Source organism: Orcinus orca, chromosome 14 (assembly GCF_937001465.1).
Source record: "Orcinus orca chromosome 14, mOrcOrc1.1, whole genome shotgun sequence".
Lineage (NCBI taxonomy): Eukaryota > Metazoa > Chordata > Mammalia > Artiodactyla > Delphinidae > Orcinus > Orcinus orca.
In genome coordinates, this window is record NC_064572.1 from 42,156,895 (window position 1) to 42,175,510 (window position 18,616).

Here is an 18,616-nt window from a genome sequence, read left to right on the forward strand (position 1 = left end):
TAGCTACTTTAGATTTATTTAGATAGTTCAGTTTGTTTTTTTTTTTCTGTTCTAAATGACTTGATTTCTAGAAAAGTTGCTATATTTTCTTCCATATCTTTTGTCTTGAAATAAGCTAGAGTAAAATCCTCTCACGGCATTTTTTTAAAATAATGAAGACCCCTCGGAGGGTACTATGTTTAACACAACCAATTCATTCTTTTTCAAGGTATTCTATTCCTAGGCATTACTTTAAAAGAAAGGGATATTTTTCATAATTTATTTGATTTTTTAGTACCCGAATCAGATTTTCAAAGAGAAATAAAATCTTTTTATTTTAGTACTTTGTAAAGCTATAGCAATTTTTCACAGAGATGATGGAGAAAAAAAGGCTCAATTGTCACAGAACTTAAAGTTGGAACCTAAGAGATCACCTGGGCATTTTCCAGATGTATGAACCGAGGCCCAGAAAGGGGAAGTGGCTTCCCGGCATATACACAACCAGCAGGGAGGCAGCCAGGTGCCATGAAATGAACATAGACTTTGACATGATAAGACCAGTGTCTTATCAAGCCTAGATCAAGGCTGATCTAATACCACCTGAATGATATCAGAAGAGTCTCTCTAAGCCTGCATATCTACCTGAAAATGAAGGTAATAACACCTGCATTTTGTTTTGAGAACCAAATGTAATAACTTTTGGAAGAAAATTGCAATGCAAATGTTCCTTGTTATTATCACCAATAGAGTGGGCTCAGAACTCCTCACTCCTGCTTAATTTTCTTAATGCCTTCAACTTGTCCATTCAGAAGAAGTACATTGGGAAAACCAGCAGCAAGAATAAATATTCCACAAATATCCCAGAAGTATGAGCCATGTGAATCAGAATTTGGCATAATTACCTGGTACCAAAATTTCTGCCCTCTTTACCGAGGAACTGTGGACCAAATAAAAATTGCTTGTTCAATACTTTACAAAGCCAGCATTACCCTGGTACCAAAACTAGACAAGGACACCACAGAAAAAGAAAACTATAGGCCAATATCTCTGATGAACATAGATGCAAAAATCCTCAACAAAATATTAGCAAAACAAATCCAACAACACATTAAAAGGATCATACACCACAATCAAGTGGGATTTATTTGAGGGATACAAGGATGTTACAACATCCACAAATCAATCAACATGATAAATCCATTGATAAAAGGAAGGCTAAAAATCATGTGATCCTCTCAATAGATGCAGAAAAGGCATCTGACAAAATTCAACATCCATTTATAAGAAAAATTGTCAGCAAAGTAGGTATAGAGGGAAGATACCTCAACATAATAAAGGCCATACCTGGCAAATTGTATGTCCCATAAGGGGTTAATATCCAAAATGCATAAAGAACTCATACAACTCAACAATAAGAAGCCAGACAACCCATTTTAAAAATGGGCAGAGGATCTGAATAGATATTTTTCCAAAGAAGACATACGGCTGGCCAACAGACACATGAAAAGACATTCATCACTAATTATTAAGAAAATACAACTCAAAACCACAATGAGGTATCACCTCACACTTGTGAGAATGGCCATCATGGGAAAGACAGGAAATAACATGCTGGCAAGAATGTGGAAAAAAGGAAACCCGTGTACACCATTGGTAAGACTGTAAATTGGTGCAGCCACTGTGGAAAACAGTATGGAGATTCCTCAAAAAATTAAAAATAGAACCACCATATGAACCAGCTATTCTACTTCTGGGTATGTATCCAAAGAACACAACTAATCCAAAAAGATATATGCACACCTATGTTCACAGCAGCATTATTTTTCATTATGCAGCTTTTTTTTTTTTTAATTTATTTTTGACTGCGTTGCGTCTTTGTTACTGTTCGCGGGCTTTCTCTAGCTGCAGCGAGGGGAGCTCCTCTTTGTTGCGGTGCGTGGGCTTCTCATTGTGGTGGCTTCTCGTTGTGGAGCACGGGCTCTAGGCATGTAGGCTCAGTAGTTGTGGCTCGTGGGCTCTAGAGCATAGGCTCAGTAGTTGTGGCGCACGGGCTTAGTTGCTTCGCGGTATGTGGGATCTTCCTGGACCAGGGATTGAACCCGTGTCCCCTGCATTGGCAGGCAGATTCTTAACCACTGTGCCACCAGGGAAGCCCCTACTGCAGCTTTTTAAAAAAATTTTATTGAAGTGCAGTTGATTTACAATGTTATGTTTCTGGTGTATAGCAAAGTGATTCAGTTATTTTATACACACACACACACACACACACACACACACACACACACACACACACATAGATATATGTTCTTTTTCATATTCTTTTCCATTATGGTTTATCACAGTATATTGAATATCGTTCCCTATGCTATACGGTAGGACCTTGTTTTTTATCCATCCTATACACAATAGTTTGCATCTGCTAATCCCAAAATCCCAATCCTTCCCTCCCCGCCCCTTGGCAACCACAAGTCTGTTCGTTATATCTGTGAGTCTGTGTCTGTTTCGTAGATATGTTCATTTGTGTTGCATTTTAGATTCCACATATAAGTGATATCATACAGTGTTTGTCTTTCTCTTTCTGACTTACTTCACTTAGTATGATAATCTGTAGGTCCATCCATATTGCTGAAGATGGCATTATTTCATTCTTTTCTATGGCTGAGTAATATTCCACTGTGTGTGTGTGTGTGTGTGTGTGTATATATATATATATATATATATATACCGTATCTTCTTTATCCATTCATTTGTCAATGGACATTTAGGTTATTTCTGTGCCTTGGCTATTGTAAATAGTGCCAGAGCAGCATTATTTATAATAGCCAAAATATAGAAACAATCTAAGTGTCCCAAGTGTCCATCAATGGATGAATGGATAAAGAAGATGTGATATATATGCACATATATATGTGCGTGTTTGTATATACACACACACACAATGGAATACTCTCAGCCGTAAAAAAGAATGAAATCCTGCAATTTGTAACAGCGTAGATGGAACTTGAAGATATATGCTAAGTGAAATAAGTCAGACAGAGAAAGACAAATACCATATGATTTCACTCATATGTGGAATATAAAAAACAAATGAACAAAGAAAATAAACTCATAGACACAGAGAACAGATAAGTGGTTACCAGAGGGGAAGGGCATTGGGGGGCTGGGTGAAAGGAGTGAAGGGGGTCAACTGTATGGTGATGGATGGCAACTAGACTTGTGATATTGATCACTTTGTAGTGTGTACAGATGTTGAATCATCATGCTGTACACCTGAAGCTTAAATAATAAAAATGTTTATTCATTTGCTTATTCATTCATCCTTTCAACAAATATTTATTGAACACTGAATGTGTGCCAGGCACTGCTCTGGACACTAAGAACGTGATAGTGAATAAAATAGACAGAAAACATTGTTCTCATGGAATGGAATCAGCCAAATTATGTATCTAATAATTTAGGTAAATGACTAAATTATTTGGGGTTAGTTCTGAGGAGAAATATTTTGACTGTTTAAAGTGGCTCTGCCCAGTGGCACTGGCATTCAGCTGGACTTAAGCTCGTGAATGATAACATGGCATGAAGAATGGGTTCTGGATCAAATGTTAGGAAATAGCTGCATATGCTATTCACCCTAGAGATTCACAGCACACATGGGAGCTGTGTGGGTACTGAGTCCCTCGATAAAGAAACCTGTTTAACTTATTTGAGAACAGAGTATGGAACTCCAATTTGGGAAACGTTGCGTAAAGTTTTGGTTTAGGCTTTCCTGAGCTCTGACTTTCCCAGGACAATCCTAATGTCAAATAATCTTTCTCAACGTTCCACTTACACACTTAGTTAAACCATCAACAGCTTGGGCAATATACCATTTTTTTTTTAATAGACTTTATTTTGAGAGCAGTTTTAGGTTCATAGCAAAACTGAGCAGAAGGTAAACAGATTTCCCATATACCCCCTGCCCCCCACATGCACGGCTTTCTGCATTATTAACATCCCCCACCAGAGTGGTGCATTTGTTATAATCAGTGAACCTACATGGACACATCTTATCACTCAGAGTCAGTAGTTTATATTAGGGTTCACTCTTGGAGTTGCACATTCTGTAGATTTGAACCAATGTATTATGGCATGTATCCACCATTATAATATCATATAAAGTTGCTTAAGAATTCACTGTGCTCCACTTGCTCATCTCTCCCTCCACCTTAACCCCTGACAACCACAGATCTTTTTACTGTCTCCATAGTTTTTCCTTTTCCAAAATGTCATATAGTAGGAATCCTACAGTATGTAGCCTTTTCAGATTGGCTTCTTTGACTTAGCAATATACATTTCATTCTCCTCCCTATTTTTCCATGGCTTGATAGCTCATTTCTTTTTAGCATTGAATAACATTACAGAAGTATAACTTTTCATTCCACAAACACTCACTAAATGGCTAGGCTTTGTTGTAGGGATAGAAGATGACAATACAGACAAGGTTCCTGCTTTCATAAAGCTTACCCTCTAAAGGAAAGAGACAAGCAATAAACAAGTAGTATATAATGAATACACTGTAAGTTAGTGAGTGCTACGGAGCGGTGTGTTGGGGGCTGGAGTAAGCTACTTTTGCTCGGGTGGTCAGTCAGTGAAGACCCTGCTGAGGAGGTGACATTTGGGCTGAGGTCTGAATGTTGAGAAGAACCAACCACACCAAAATTTGAAGTGGAGGGTAAGAGAAATGTGGAGGCTTTCAGGTTACAGTTTGGGCACAGTGAAGGCACGGGGCTTGAGAGCAGAGGTGAGGAGAGGGCAGCAGGAGAGGAGGGAGAGAGCACAGAGGTCCTTGGAGCCTGTGGTAAGGCAGGCCAGATGATGCCTTCTAATGCCTGCCAGTTGCAAAGAGATGAAATAAATATTTGACTGTAAGTGAAGGACTTCACTTTTGGTAGAAGAATACATTTTGTTTTTCCTATAAGACTTTTGAAAAAAAATGTCAAAGCTGTTCATTAAGCAGTGCTGGATGAATACGGGCAAAGGTTGTATGCAGGGAATTCCCTGGCAGTCCAGTGGTTAGGACTCTGTACTTCCACTACAGGGGGACAAAGTTTGATCCCTGGTGGGGGAATTAAGATCCCGCAGATCCCTCAAATCCCGCAAGCCGCGACGCACGGCCAAGAAAAAAAAAAACGGTGTTATGCAGTTGTCTAAAAAGTCTGGGAAACATTAGTTCTGTGTGGATACAGCACAGTGTTGTTTTCTGAAATCTGGGAAACACAGACCTATTCTTGTATATACACTCACACAAACTGCACACACACTTTGTGTTTACTTAATTGGAATCATACCATATATACTGTTCTGAGATTTGCCTTCTTTTTAAAACAGTGTATTTTTTAAACTATGAACTTCACTGTTTGATCCTACTTAAACCTCTCTAAAATATATTTTAAAGGTTATCTGAGTAATAATGATCATGAGGGTTCCATCTACAGTTAGGCATTAGATTGGAGAGATTTAGAACCGAAATGACAAAAGGATGCCATCCTTGTTATCGCTTAGCTGGGATCTGTGTTCCTTTTTTCATGAACTAATTCTATTAAAAAAAAACAAAACATCTTATTAAGAAAATTCTTCAAGGACCTACTGTATAGTACAGGGAACTATATTCAATATCTTGTAATAATCTATAATGGAAAAGAATCTGAAAAAGAATATAAATACATATAACTGAATCACTTTGCTCTACACCTGTAACACTGCAAATCAACTATACTTCAATTCAAAAAAATTTTTAATGTAAAAAAAAAGCAAAAGTTCTTACAGACTACCTTTCCATTTGCAAGTCAGTTATCCCCTTACCTCTCTCTAGTTCAAAGTCTACTGATGCATAAAAATAGGTATAAAGAGACTATTTCAAAATAGTTTTTAGATTCAGGGGAGAAGTCAGCTAACAGAGGTTTTCTCTTTTACTTCTAATGAAGTACTTGGGAATGCTAAAGGGTCCTAGCATTTGTGGAAGGAAGTTGGTACAAGGTGCCCAGCATGTGCCTGTAGGAGAAGATGGAACGCAGGTAGTGAGGGTGAGTCTACCTCGCATGGAGTCATCACTACAGAGACCCCTGCGGACCCTCCTCTCATACTTGTGACTTTCTGGTGAGCTGTAGGGTAGGGAGATACTGGAGAAAGGTAGGCACAGGTTTTGTGGAGCCATCTTTAAGAAAAAGAATATAAAATTTCAAACACAAAATTAACTACAAAACTGAGTATTTATTTAGAATGACAAGAAAGAATCACAACAAATTCCTGGAATCATGGCTCTCTGTGTCTTTCTTCTGAAATCTCTTAGGCAAACTTATCAGAAAAGCTTACATAGGAATGCTCCGATTGCAACCTGACTTCCCCTCTCAACCTAGAACATTTCAAGGAACTCTCAGCATAAAGAGGGGCCTTTGAAAGTGCGGGACCCTGAAACTTAAGCTTCATTAGTTTCCCAGTAAATATACTCCAGACCCAGGCCAACAGAACGAAGGACACAGCCATTTGGGGATCCCGATTCCCTGGCTCATGCTCTAAGTTAGGGATTGGCAACATTTGTCCAGGACCAGGTTCTGTCTCCAGAACCAGGATCAAGACATGCCTCAGAGATGGGAGAACAAATCAGATTACTGAGTGAAGCAAGACTTGAAATGGGTCCTGACTCTGCAGCTCACACTCCTAACAGGTGGTTATCTTTCTCCACCTTCTAGTTGAATTATCTCTATCTTATAAGTCCAGGTGTAATGGGAAGGTCACCAAGACAGTAAGGAAGCCGTTGGATGGTATGGTAATATTAGGTTGGAGGTTTAGGATGGGTGCTGCAGAAGAAGCTCCAGGCAGTGGCTGAGACTTGAGCCGTGGGTACCATGTCCATTTTAGGTTGCTTGGAATGACTGAAATGACCAGAATCATCTCTTAGCTTGTAGATTAATGACTAGAATGTGACTTTAGAGAAAAGTAAAGAAGCTTTTTTCCGTGCACCTTCTATGTGCCAAGCGCAATTCACTTTGTGAATCTTTTCTCATTGAGTCTTCACAACCCTACCAGGTTGGGAAGACAAAGGTCAGATAGTTTAATACCTTTCCCAAAAGTACAGCTAAGATTGTGATCTAACAGGCACTCGATGTGAAGTCCTGTCAGTTAAACAATTTCAAAGTTCCTCTCCTTGGTGGAAATACTATAGTTTCCCCAAAGTACTGGAGGAAGACAGAGAGTTGGGTTCAGCTCCATAAACTTGCATGGAGCCTCTACTCTGAGCCAGGCCTCATGCTAAGTAGCTAAATTTTGTGATTCAGAGGCAAATAAGGCACAATCCCTGCCCTAACAGAGCTCACGGTCTGCTGGAAGAAACAGACTAGTTACCGTGTGATTTCACTATCATATGGAAATAAATGTTTCTCCAACTTCTCTAAAAAGCAGACCTAAAAGCAAAGGACAATGAACATATGTCTTCTAGGAACCCTCTACAATTGTGAATTTTTTTTTTTTTTTTTTTTGGCCGCACTGCACAGCTTGCGGGATCTTTGTTCCCCAACCAGGGATCAACCTGTGCCCCTTGCAGTGGAAGCACAGAGTCCTAACCACTGGACCACCAGGGAATTCCCTGAAATTTCTTATGTAATCTAATATTTTGCCTTTAAAAAATATATATATATATATGCCCTTTGTTTTATTTATTATTAGATAAAATTGATGCTGTGGAGAAGATGCCTTATAACATCCCACACTCCATGCCCAATGCTGGGTACCCTGGTTTGAGAAGTAGAATGCAAGGTAAATGATAGGACAGAAACAAGCTTGGGGTGCCACGGGACTACTCGGGAGGGACACTTAATCAGCTTGGGAGTGGGCAGCGAAGGCTTTCTAGAGAAGGAAATTCCTGAGCCAGGGCTGGAACGAAGAACTGGAGCCCACCCCAAGCTGAAGCAAAACTCATATACTAATTACTGAACTGCACTGGGCTGTGTTTGAAGTAAGGCTCATTAAGAGTTTTACAGTTTGTTTTCCTTCCCCTTCAATAGAACACCAATGGACCAATCACTTCCTAGAACGAAAAGGAAAGGTAAGTGAAATTAATTGAGTGTGGATTCTGTGCCAACAGTTTTCCAAATACTCTCAGTTAATTCTCACATCTGCCTCATTAGATTGGTATTATTTATCCTCATTTTATAGATGAAGAAACTGGGATTCAGAGAGGGTGACAAACTGCCCAAGGTCAAAAATTAGGAAGTTCAGCCAGAATTTTGACTCCAGAGTTGGTGTTCTTCCCACCAGTTAATGTTGCTTAGCTTGTATCTGAAGTGTCTCTCTACTTGGCGGGTGCAGTAGCAGTCAAGGAAATTGTGGATTGGCTTCAAGTTTTAAGGACAAAAGGAAAGAAAAACAGAGGCTTTCCATGATCTCTTGACCCTCTCCTTTGGTCATGGAAAGTTCTGGAAGGGGACTTTTGGGATACTCCTTTGGCTGGCATTGCGGCACCCTACCTCACCAAGCCAGATCTGCTGAATCTGGACTTGGAGAAGTAAGGGTTCATGGGACATCCTTTGGGAGTGTTCACTGAGGTCTGCTTTATACAGTTTATAATTTTCTGTAAACAGCTTGCTGTTCCTAATTAAACCTGTATGATCATGCCTGAACTTTTAGGAAACAAGGATTTCTTTTTTATGGTTCTCTTTTCGGTGGTAAAAATAGAGCTCTCCTCAGCTCCATGAGCCTCCTTAACCTGTTGGGCCTTGATTCTGAGACTCTGAACTATAGTCTAGAAATGCATGGATCCTGGCAAAATGCCCAAGAAATGCCTGGGTGAGACAATTGCTAGTGATCGTGAACCATCTCTTCCAGATGGATGTTCTGTGATTCTATTTGGCAGGATTCTAGGACAGGTTCTCTGATGCTTTTCATGCTAGGATAGAAGGGAATACAGATCTCGCAACTAAAAGCTGTTGGCTGAGTTTAATTTTTAAAGAAACAGTTGCTCAAAATGACTACTTCCTCTCTTTAAAGGCAGGGGCTGGATAAAACCACCTTAGTTTGAAACTGGTGACAAAAAAAATGAATGGGTTTAAGTATCTTAAATGTGATTTTTACTAATTAAGAAAGGAATATGTGCTTATTGAATAAAACCCCCCCAAAACACATATAAATAGGAAGAAGAAAAAAGTAATCATGGTCCCACTACCTGGAGATGCCACAAACACTATTAACATTTTGGTCAGTTTTCTACCGTTAAGAAATATACATATATATCTATTTATTTTATTGTGGTAAGAACGCATCTTACATAACTGTAACCTTATACCTGTTGAACAGCAACCCCCCTATTTCTGGTGCTCTACATGTTCAGAGAAACTTGTCAAGTAACAAACTGTAGAGATGATCCTGAAAGTAGCCTTTCTACCACTTGTCTTGAATGGTGAGCACAGAAATATCAATTCAGAAGATGGGCTCAGATACTGTTCAGGAGGCCTGAACAGAGCAGGTCAGTTTATAGCAACACTGTCCAATAGAACCTTCTGTGAAAATGGACATGTTCTATCACTGCACTCTTCCCATATGGTAGCCACTAACCTCATGTGGCTGTTGAGCTCTTAGTGGGCTGAGACTGAGAAACTGAATTTAAAATTTTAATTTCATTTTAACTGATTCAGAATTTACATAGCCACACATGGCAAGTGGCTATTGCATACTGGACAGTGCAGGTCTATACAGAGGATTTATAAAAGAGTCACTTGCTGGTCTCAGAGTAAACGGTGGGCAGGGATTGAAAGCTGGCACTGAAAATGCCTCTGTCATTTCAAGTAATAACAGAACTCGGAATCTCTCTCAGCAGTGAGAAAGGCCACTCCAAGAAAACGTACAGAGATGGGCTCACAATTAGTCTCAGAAAAGGAAGTCAGTCATTAGCTACCTTCTGACATCCTAGCAATTAACCAGTCTTGGGAGAAGAGCGGGTATCTCCAGAGAGGTGCCAAATAAATAGGAGATAAGAGACTATAAAAATGAAAAGCCACTTGGTCTTTCATCACAGGATAATCCAATGCATGTGAATTAATGGCAAAAGGCTCAATAATAGCTTTTGTGAGGAAATAGGAGCAGTGTAGCAGGATATCCTTTTTCCGCACTAAAGCACCCAATTCTTTCGATTTTATATACAACGGAAGCAATTAATTGTACTAGAAAGAAATCCACAGCTGGCTTTTCCTGATGGCCCCATAAGCAGCAAGCACTATTGTTCAGCTTCCAGGATAAATGTAAAGTCATTCTACTGCACCGCTGAGATTTTTCTGATTGTTTAGTTTGACTTTTTCCAAAGATAAAAACATGTCCATTTCTCTTGTCATTGCACGTTTTCAGTATAAGCAGATGTCAAAAAGTTAATTTTTTATTTGTAATGTAATCCAAGCTTGTGACTTGATGCTAGTATTTCTTCTAAACTTTGTGTGACTGAATCATAAGTTATTCACTTTTGTTTTACGTGTCTATATGCAGTTGAACTGTATTGTCTCTGCTCTTGTGGTTAACATTCATAGTGTGGCTATTCGAGGATCATGCATAATAAACAAATAAGTTACACGTCAAAAACCCAGAAACCTAACGTTTCAAACTACTGGACTGCATGGTGTTGTTTTGCCTTTTAGATGCATTAACACACACTGTATTTCATCAATTCTTAGATGCACATTTTTTGACATTGTATCACCTCTGAAATTAAGATGTCTTACAATTAATGATGTAACATAGTTTAATTGGCAGTGCTTTTCTTTCCTAGTTGTACATAAAATAACAGCCCTTATAATTAATGGTATCTTAGTTTTGATGAAATATGGTATATATATAAAATTTGATTAGCATGATGCATTATTGCAAGTATAACAACAGAATAAGTTTTGTTATTGAGCATTTACATTGATCAAATAAATGAACATTTTGATTAATTACACATCTTATATGAGATTCTAATTGACTTAATTCCAAAAAGTATTCATCTTGCCACTTTCATTTCCCCCAAATGCCCTGAAAGGTATATAATGTTATATAATAAAATACAGTGTTATATCTATATCTACGTAATATATAATGTTACATATAGATATATAATGTTAATAATAATTTTAAAAAGCTGGTTCTTTAAGCAAGCTAGGGACTAGGCTCCCTGCCTGCAATTGGAGTGGCTCTTTCATGGTGTTCAGTGGGGCCAGGTGCAAGTCGTGCACCGCACAACTCCAGGGAGCATCTTTCACAAAAAGCAGGATGGCTCCCCTTGGAGTCTTGCAACGTAGCCGCCGGAGGTGCTCAGTGCAGTGACTACAGCAACTGTGCTAACCATCGGGGCAGGGGAGGGTAGAAAGGAAGGAGGAACAGGAGTACCCTCTTTGACCTTGAGGGACAGAGCAGCACAGCAGATGCATTGAAAAGTATGTGACCACCCCTCCACCTCCAATTGGACCTTGAAAACTAAGAGGCAAGAATTTTGACTACTACAATGGTAGGCTCCAGCCTGGGGCTGCTATTTTGATACCTTGTGTATTTTGATACTCTCTACACTGTCCTTCCCCAGGCTGGGAGGCTAGATAGCCCCTATTCATATGTAAGTGAATAAAGGTATGAAATCATATTTGGGAGAAAGACATAGGAACAGCTAAACTATGCAAAAACATCAGTGATATAGACCATAGAGAGAAAAGCCTAAGGGGTTTAGGATGGAGCCGTGAAAGATGACTTCCTGCAAGAGGTGGTACTTGGGCATTGCAGGCAGGGGAATGGCATTAAAAGGAGAATGAATGTGGCCCATTCTGCAGGAAGTGGAGTGACCAGTCTAACAGAACACTGCCATACAGCAGTGGTTCTCAGATTTCGATGACAGTGGCATTTCATTAAGTGAAATCTGGAAAAACTCAGCAAGATCGGTTGAAAGAGGGAATGACCAATTAGGAGAGCTGGTATAATTCAGGTATACAGTGAGGAAGACAGATTTTAAGGTGGGTAGCAAACCAAATGTAAAACCTACATTTTAAAAGAAACACTGACAGCTACTGATTACTGATTGGATATCTGATTATGTTTCCCCATGAGAGAACTGAGGAAGTTGTTTTTTAAAGAGCACATGGAACTTCAGAACTCAAGCACTGTTTGTTGAAGAGTTGGTAAATTTAAAGTCAGTGATAGGGAGCTCCCTGGTGGCCTAGTGGTTAGGATTCTGGGCTTTCACTGCCATGGTCTCAGGTTTGATCCCTGGTATGAAGCCTCATGGCGTGGCAAAAAAAAAAAAAAAAAAATGATAGTCAGTGATAGTTCTGTGCTATCATTACAGCATTTCTTAGACTCTCATTCCCTCAAGGTAAGCGCTTTAACACTAAGCCTCAAAAATATTAAAAACAAAAGCCAAGAAACCAACCCTGCCTTTGTTGATAAAAATAGAAGAAATGAGTGAGGGCAAACTATCAGTAGAGAACAAAATGAATTAGCAGCTATTTTAAGGGCAATAAATCCTGCCTCAGAAACAAACATCGAATAAAGGAATTATGTACACATCTTATCTTACTACATTTTAAGCTTTTAGGGGACAGGAGTCTACTATAATGCCTAGTACACTTAGTCATTCATTCATTCAGTATTTATTGAACACCTACTGGTGTGCCAGGCAGCGTGCTAGATCCTAGGGAAACAATGGAGTGAGAAAAAGACAGTTTCTGTCCCCTAGAATTTTGTGTCCCACACAGGGACAGGTACCCCAACATATGTGGTGGATAAACTAGTATGCCTATGCACATTGGTAGCACCACACTACACCAAGGAATACATTTGGATAACCAGGTACAGCATGTACAGTTGATACAGTACGGCTGTTAATGACATAGCATTCCCGATCCAGGATTGTTATCTCCTCAGTTATCTCAGCTTGAATCTTTATCATGACACCTTGTCTTTCTTTGACTGATCATTCACAAGGTAATCTTACTCAGCTCCAGATGCTGGGATTTCTGGACTACTAGTGCCAAAGGAATTCTTTTTATTTATTTATTTATTTCTCCAAAGGAATTCTTGAGTAGAATCAGTGTTTAGGAGTAGTAAGGACAGTCAGATATGGGTTATACATGTACATACGTGTAATATAAATATACATATATATACATATATACACATACACATATACACATATTACAAGCACTTATTACACTTCATCTTTTAACCAGACAAAAACCAACTATATATATGTTTATATATATATATATATATACACACACACATATACTTTCTGTCTTTATTTATATCCGGTTAAAAGATAAAGTGTAATAGGTTATAAACCCACTGCTCTCAGGACAGAGAAAGGCAGGGAGGTGAACTGCTACAGGACAGGGAAGGACAGATTTACCGAGGGCTGAGTGGAGCTGGGGTAGGGAGGCCCCAGCTCCAGGTGTTGGGTGGGAGGAACTCCAGCCCTCTAGGCAGTACCTGATAGCCAGAGAGCAGTAAGCAAACAACAGGTGGTAGTCCAGGAGAGCAGCAGGCATCAGGATGTCCAACTTGAGGTAACGGGGGAAAGGAGGCCTGATAGATGGATATAATACAGACTCAGAGAATCTAGGAAAAAAGCTGAAGGCAAACAAGCATTGCTATCAGTGCACAGAAGAGTCTGTGTTATAGGGCTGGGGCAGACTCCAGAGAGCAAAGTCCAGAAAACAAGCAGAGAAAATCAAGTTCCACACAGGCTAAAAGGCCATGGCTTCAAGAGCAAGTAAAGGGCTATAAGTCAGTGCTTAGAAGGGGGCCAAGGTTAGGGCTCCCCAAGTAGGTAGCAGAAGCAGCAGGAGGCTGAGTCCTGGGCTTGGGACGGGAGCTCTGGGAAGTCTTCCTGTCACAGGGCCAGGAGAGGATTGGGCTCTATGGTAAAAGGTGTACCGATAGTAGGGAGAGGTCTACAGAGACCATGGACTAGGCAGAACCAAGTGGTGACTACTTTGTAGCAAGAGCCTCACTAAACCATCTTTTAATCATAGGAAACAAGTCCTTTGAAACAAGGAGAAGTGAAAATGGAAATGGGAAAAGGAGCAAGTTATCTATAAGTGAAAATAGAATGGGGAATCAAGTATTATACCATTACAAAGAAAAAACAAATTCAGATCTTTAAACTTTTCTCTATCTTGTGCACTGAGTTATATTTATATATAACCATCTTTTTTTCTCAAACACAATTTCTGTTTTGGCTTGGTCCTTCTAAACCATGACAAGGTATTATTAACCAATAAAATGATGTAGTAGTGTCCATGCTGAAAAATGTAGCTGTTTCCTCTACTCTTCACAGCACTCTTGTCCATTAATATTGGGTTTGAAACCAACCTAAAGCATCACTGTGTCAAGGGCATCCCTTCACTATTCCCTCCTTAGTGGACTCTAATTTATCTCCATACCCACGATGACTTAGTGCTGCCTTTGCCTCATAAAGTCTTTACAGCAGGAAAATGACTTTGGATGGATTAACTTGGATGAATCTATCGAACTAATGCCTTCCCTGAAAGCAGATGTCTCCTTTTCACTGAAGATGGTATAACCCATAGCTTCCCTGAACCATCCTCACCTTTTCAACATAGTCCAAGCCACCCTCTAAAACTTGGTCTTGGGATTTCCTGGCAGTCCAATGGTTAAGGCTCCACGCATCCACTGCAGGGGACCCGGGTTTGATCCCTGGTCGGGGAACTAGGATCCTGCAAGCCACGTGGCACGGCTAAAAGAAAATAGAAAATAAATAAATAAATAAATAAATAAATAAAAACCTGGGTCTTGATGACAAGGTTCAGAAATGCTTACAGGAAATTCTATCCTTATCTCACTCATTCATTTAACAAATATTGAGCACTAGATATGTGCCAGGAACTAGGCTCTGAGGAAACAGTTGAGAACAAGATTGACAAAGTCTTTGCTCTCACGGAGTTTACATTCTAGAGGGTCAGAGAAACTCAGACCATAAACAAATAACTAAATGAACAAGGTAAATTCATATAGTAAAAAGTGGCATAAAGAAAATAAAATTGGCTGTGTTGAGGTGCTAATTTAAGACAGGTGATCAGGGAAAATGTCCCTGAGGTCCTGAGAACTGTAGGAGAAAGGTGATTTTGCATTCCAAACTAATGCTATGTGATTTGGGCATGCAACTACCACTCTTGAGACCTGTACCTCAAACAGACTATGCAGAGAAAAAAGGCCCATTTCCAGAGCATTCTATTAAGCTACTTAAAGGAAAACCATCACATTAGAGAATGTTGAATTTGGACCTTGAGGTGTTGCCTTTGAGTTTGGGGGCCAGACTATACGTGTCCAGATGTCTCCTTGGGCTTCCTGGCTGCTCTTGTTCATTTAGTGGGCAGGCAAACCAGAGAAACAGGCCAGCATGCATACATGTGCCAGGAACCAAAGAAAACACCATGCCCTGCTCAGTTGTCAGTAGGTAGGTTGCCTGCTGTGATAAAGCTAAGGATTTCAGCCTGGGCACTAAGGTGGGCCTTATCCAAGGAGAGCAAAAGGATGTCTAGTAAAATTTCCGAAAACTTGAAAAGGAGATCCTTTTGTAGAGAAGCAAAGATGTCATGACTTAAAATTTTATGCTTCAGTTTTGCTTTTATTTCTACAGTGGCATATAACACAACCTAGGCAACACAGATTTGTACATTTCGGAAACTTGATGTACTAAACTGCCAACCTGAGGTTGTCTATTTTATAGACTGATTCATATGTCTGAAAATTGAACTAGGCTCTAGAGGGTATATTAACACACTTCTCATAGTTTTATCTGCCATGACACATTGCTCAGCTTACATCAATGAGTTCTTTAGTCGATCAGTCTGAATCTCCTCAAGCAAAAGGTCCACCCTTTCCCTTGATATCAAAGCAGTGTCCTATGTAGAAAACCTGAAAAAGTGACAAATTTTAGGAGATGCAGGGAAACTCATGTAACATACATTCATCCTGCATAGCAAGATCCATGACTCTCAAACCTGACAGGTATAGAGTTCAGGAAAAAAATTCAAGAATAAATAGAATTGAAAAATAACTTGGAATTATGGAAGGTATCTGAGGAATTAAGGGCAAAGGTGGATGTATAAAAGGGGGACAGAATAAAAGATGGACCAAAAAAACCCATTAAACAAGAATGTAAGGGAATTTAGCTATTTAAAGAAGATATAAATGGAATCTAAAGGCCTGGAATCTAAATGTCTCTCAAGGGAGAATGTGTGTAAAACACAAACATCAGGGCCTGGCACATTCTTTTCCTTGCCTCTTTTTACCCACAGTTTAAAAAGTGATTTTATAAAGGTAACTTTAAAAAGGAGTATCTTTTGTAAAGAGACTTAACACCATACATTCGTTGAAAGACTTACCAAAGAGATCAAGGTCACATTTGGTTGTTAAAAAGGGACCTAGACTCTTTCTTCACATCCAGGACATTGAATACTTTTAACGGCATTTTCCAAAGAATGAGGACAAATGGAAGAAAAGAGGTAGTGACAATTATTTATGTTTTCCAAATGGAGGGAATGAGACTCCGGAGTGTACCCGAGGTCCCTGGAGTGAGCCAAAGGTAGAGAAGGGAGCAATATTTATAGTCCGCTGACTTCAGTTCTGTTGGGTTAACGCCGCTCATCTTATGCCTTTGGAATTCACGGGCTCCATCACAGGGTCCGCGGGCGGGCCAGGCCTCGGAGCTCCAGGACCGACGCGGAAATGCTCCTTTCCCCTGCAGCTCACTCGGAGCCTGTCCACCTCCACCTCCCTACCTGCGCCTCGGCACGCTGGCAAAGAGCCCAGAAAGAGAAGCCGGGGAGCTGTGGGTGAATAATGGTTGTACTGTGGCTACATTATTCTTTTCTTTGTCGCAACCACTACTACCACGATCGGGCAGTTCCCCGCCGTGGCGTGTGAATTCTCAGCGATTAGGCTTATTCCGCAAGCGCTGACCTGCCCTCACGTGTCAGAATTTTTGTTGAGTTAGAGTTTGTCGGGGTGAGGGGTCCACACGAAGGAACCCCGGAACACTGGCAGTGCCGGGGGGCCCGGCCAGCGCGCAGCAAGGGGCTACGATGTCCGCGCCGTTCCACGGCGCTCAGTCGTGTACGGCGCGAGCACTGCGTCTGCTCGACACGGCTTCCGGACACTGGCCAGCCCCGCCACAGCGGCAATGGGGCATCTCGGTGAGGAGGGGCCGACGGGGCCGCGCGGAGGAGAACCCCCCCTCCCCTACGGCAGCCCGGCGCCCCCTTGCCGGCTGCCAGCCGTCCTCCCCGGCAGTGGGGCGCCGAGCACCTCAGACCCTTCGGTCACTTCCGCCGCGCGCTCGGCTCCTTTCGCGTCCCCGGCCGGGCGGGGCGGGCGCCCTCCCAGTGCGCGCGCGCTGCAACCAGTCTCGCGGAGGCCCGCCCCTCCCCCCAGACCCCGCTCCCGTGCCGGCCCCCCCGCCTCCACTCCTCCCTCCTAGGCGAGTGTCGGCGGCGGCGGCGAAGGCTGCCGAGATTGGAATCCGCCTGCTGGCGCTCGGCAAAGGAGGAGGGAGGAGGGCGGGCAGGAAGGCTCGGGCTGCGCCGCGTCCGTCCGCGCGAGACGAGAATCGTACGGCCGCGCGAGGGGCGACCGGGCTGGGGCCGCTGCACGCCCAGGGCGGAGGCCGAGCCGGGCCCCCGCCTTGCCCCGGCGGCTCGCCGCGCCCACCCCGCTCCGCGCCGAGGGCTGCAGGATGAGTTCCCCAGGGTCCGGGTGAGTTGGCTCGTCCGGAGAGTGCGTGTGCGCGTCGGAAGAGGCCGGCCGCGGCAGGGACGCTGGCGCGGGCTCGGGGCGAAGTTTCGGGGGGAGCCGGGAGTGCGAGGGAGGCCCGAGCTGGGGGCCGGCGGGCCTGGCCGCTCAGCAGGGTCCCCGCTGCCCCGGCTGTGTCAGGCCGCGGCCGACTGGGCCCTGCCGCCCCGGGCCTGGCCCTGCCGGAGACCCGGGCCCCCTGGCTGCCCCCCGCGACGTCCCCGCCTCTGGGCCCCTCTTTGTTCCCCACCCCCGGGTTTCAGGCCGAGTTTGGGGAGGCTGTGTGGGCGAAAGCCGCCACCAAGGACGATTCTTGAATCCTTAAATGGGAAAGGCGCTCACCTCCCCGCCCGGGAGCTGCGAGGGTGATATTCGCGATTTGTCCATTATGTTTCTGCAAAAAAAAAAAAAAAAAAAAGAAAGAGAAAACGAATGTCTGTTTCGTGGGGCGGTAGAGCCAGGAGGAACTGCCAGCCCTCCCGCAAAACTTGCCCGCGGGAAGGTGCCAGGTTTCTCGGAGGTTCACCTGTTGTCCTGCGCTGCCTCCGCTGCCATGTCTGTTGTGATTCTGCACTTCAGTTTCTGAAAACTTTCTGCTGGATTGAATGTAACCCTTTTTTTCTCTTTCCAGACTCCTAGTGGAAAGGTTTGGCAAGGAAAAAAAAAAAAAAAGCTTGCGTCAGGGAAGAAACATAATGTGCTGTGTGCTAGGATCTGGCGTTTTGTGACTTGTGCTCTTTCAGGCTCTCGGATGTTTTAATTTGGTCAAAGTGCTGCAGGTTTTGTCTTTCAGACGGTTAGCAAACTGTTCCGAGTACATAGTACGAACTTGGCACGTTCA

The 18,616-nt window shown here is 42.2% G+C and overlaps 1 protein-coding gene across 1 annotated transcript in view; it reads left to right on the forward strand.

Annotated features, from left to right (window-relative positions):
• Nucleotides 1-17,599: 17,599 nt before the first annotated feature.
• The window catches only part of BMPR1A (bone morphogenetic protein receptor type 1A), a 144,272-nt gene continuing 143,255 nt past the window's right edge, over nucleotides 17,600-18,616 (forward strand). The window contains exon 1 of the mRNA XM_004273000.3: nucleotides 17,600-17,739. The gene's annotated coding sequence lies outside the window, so the exon portion shown is untranslated. The remainder of the gene's footprint in view (nucleotides 17,740-18,616) is intronic.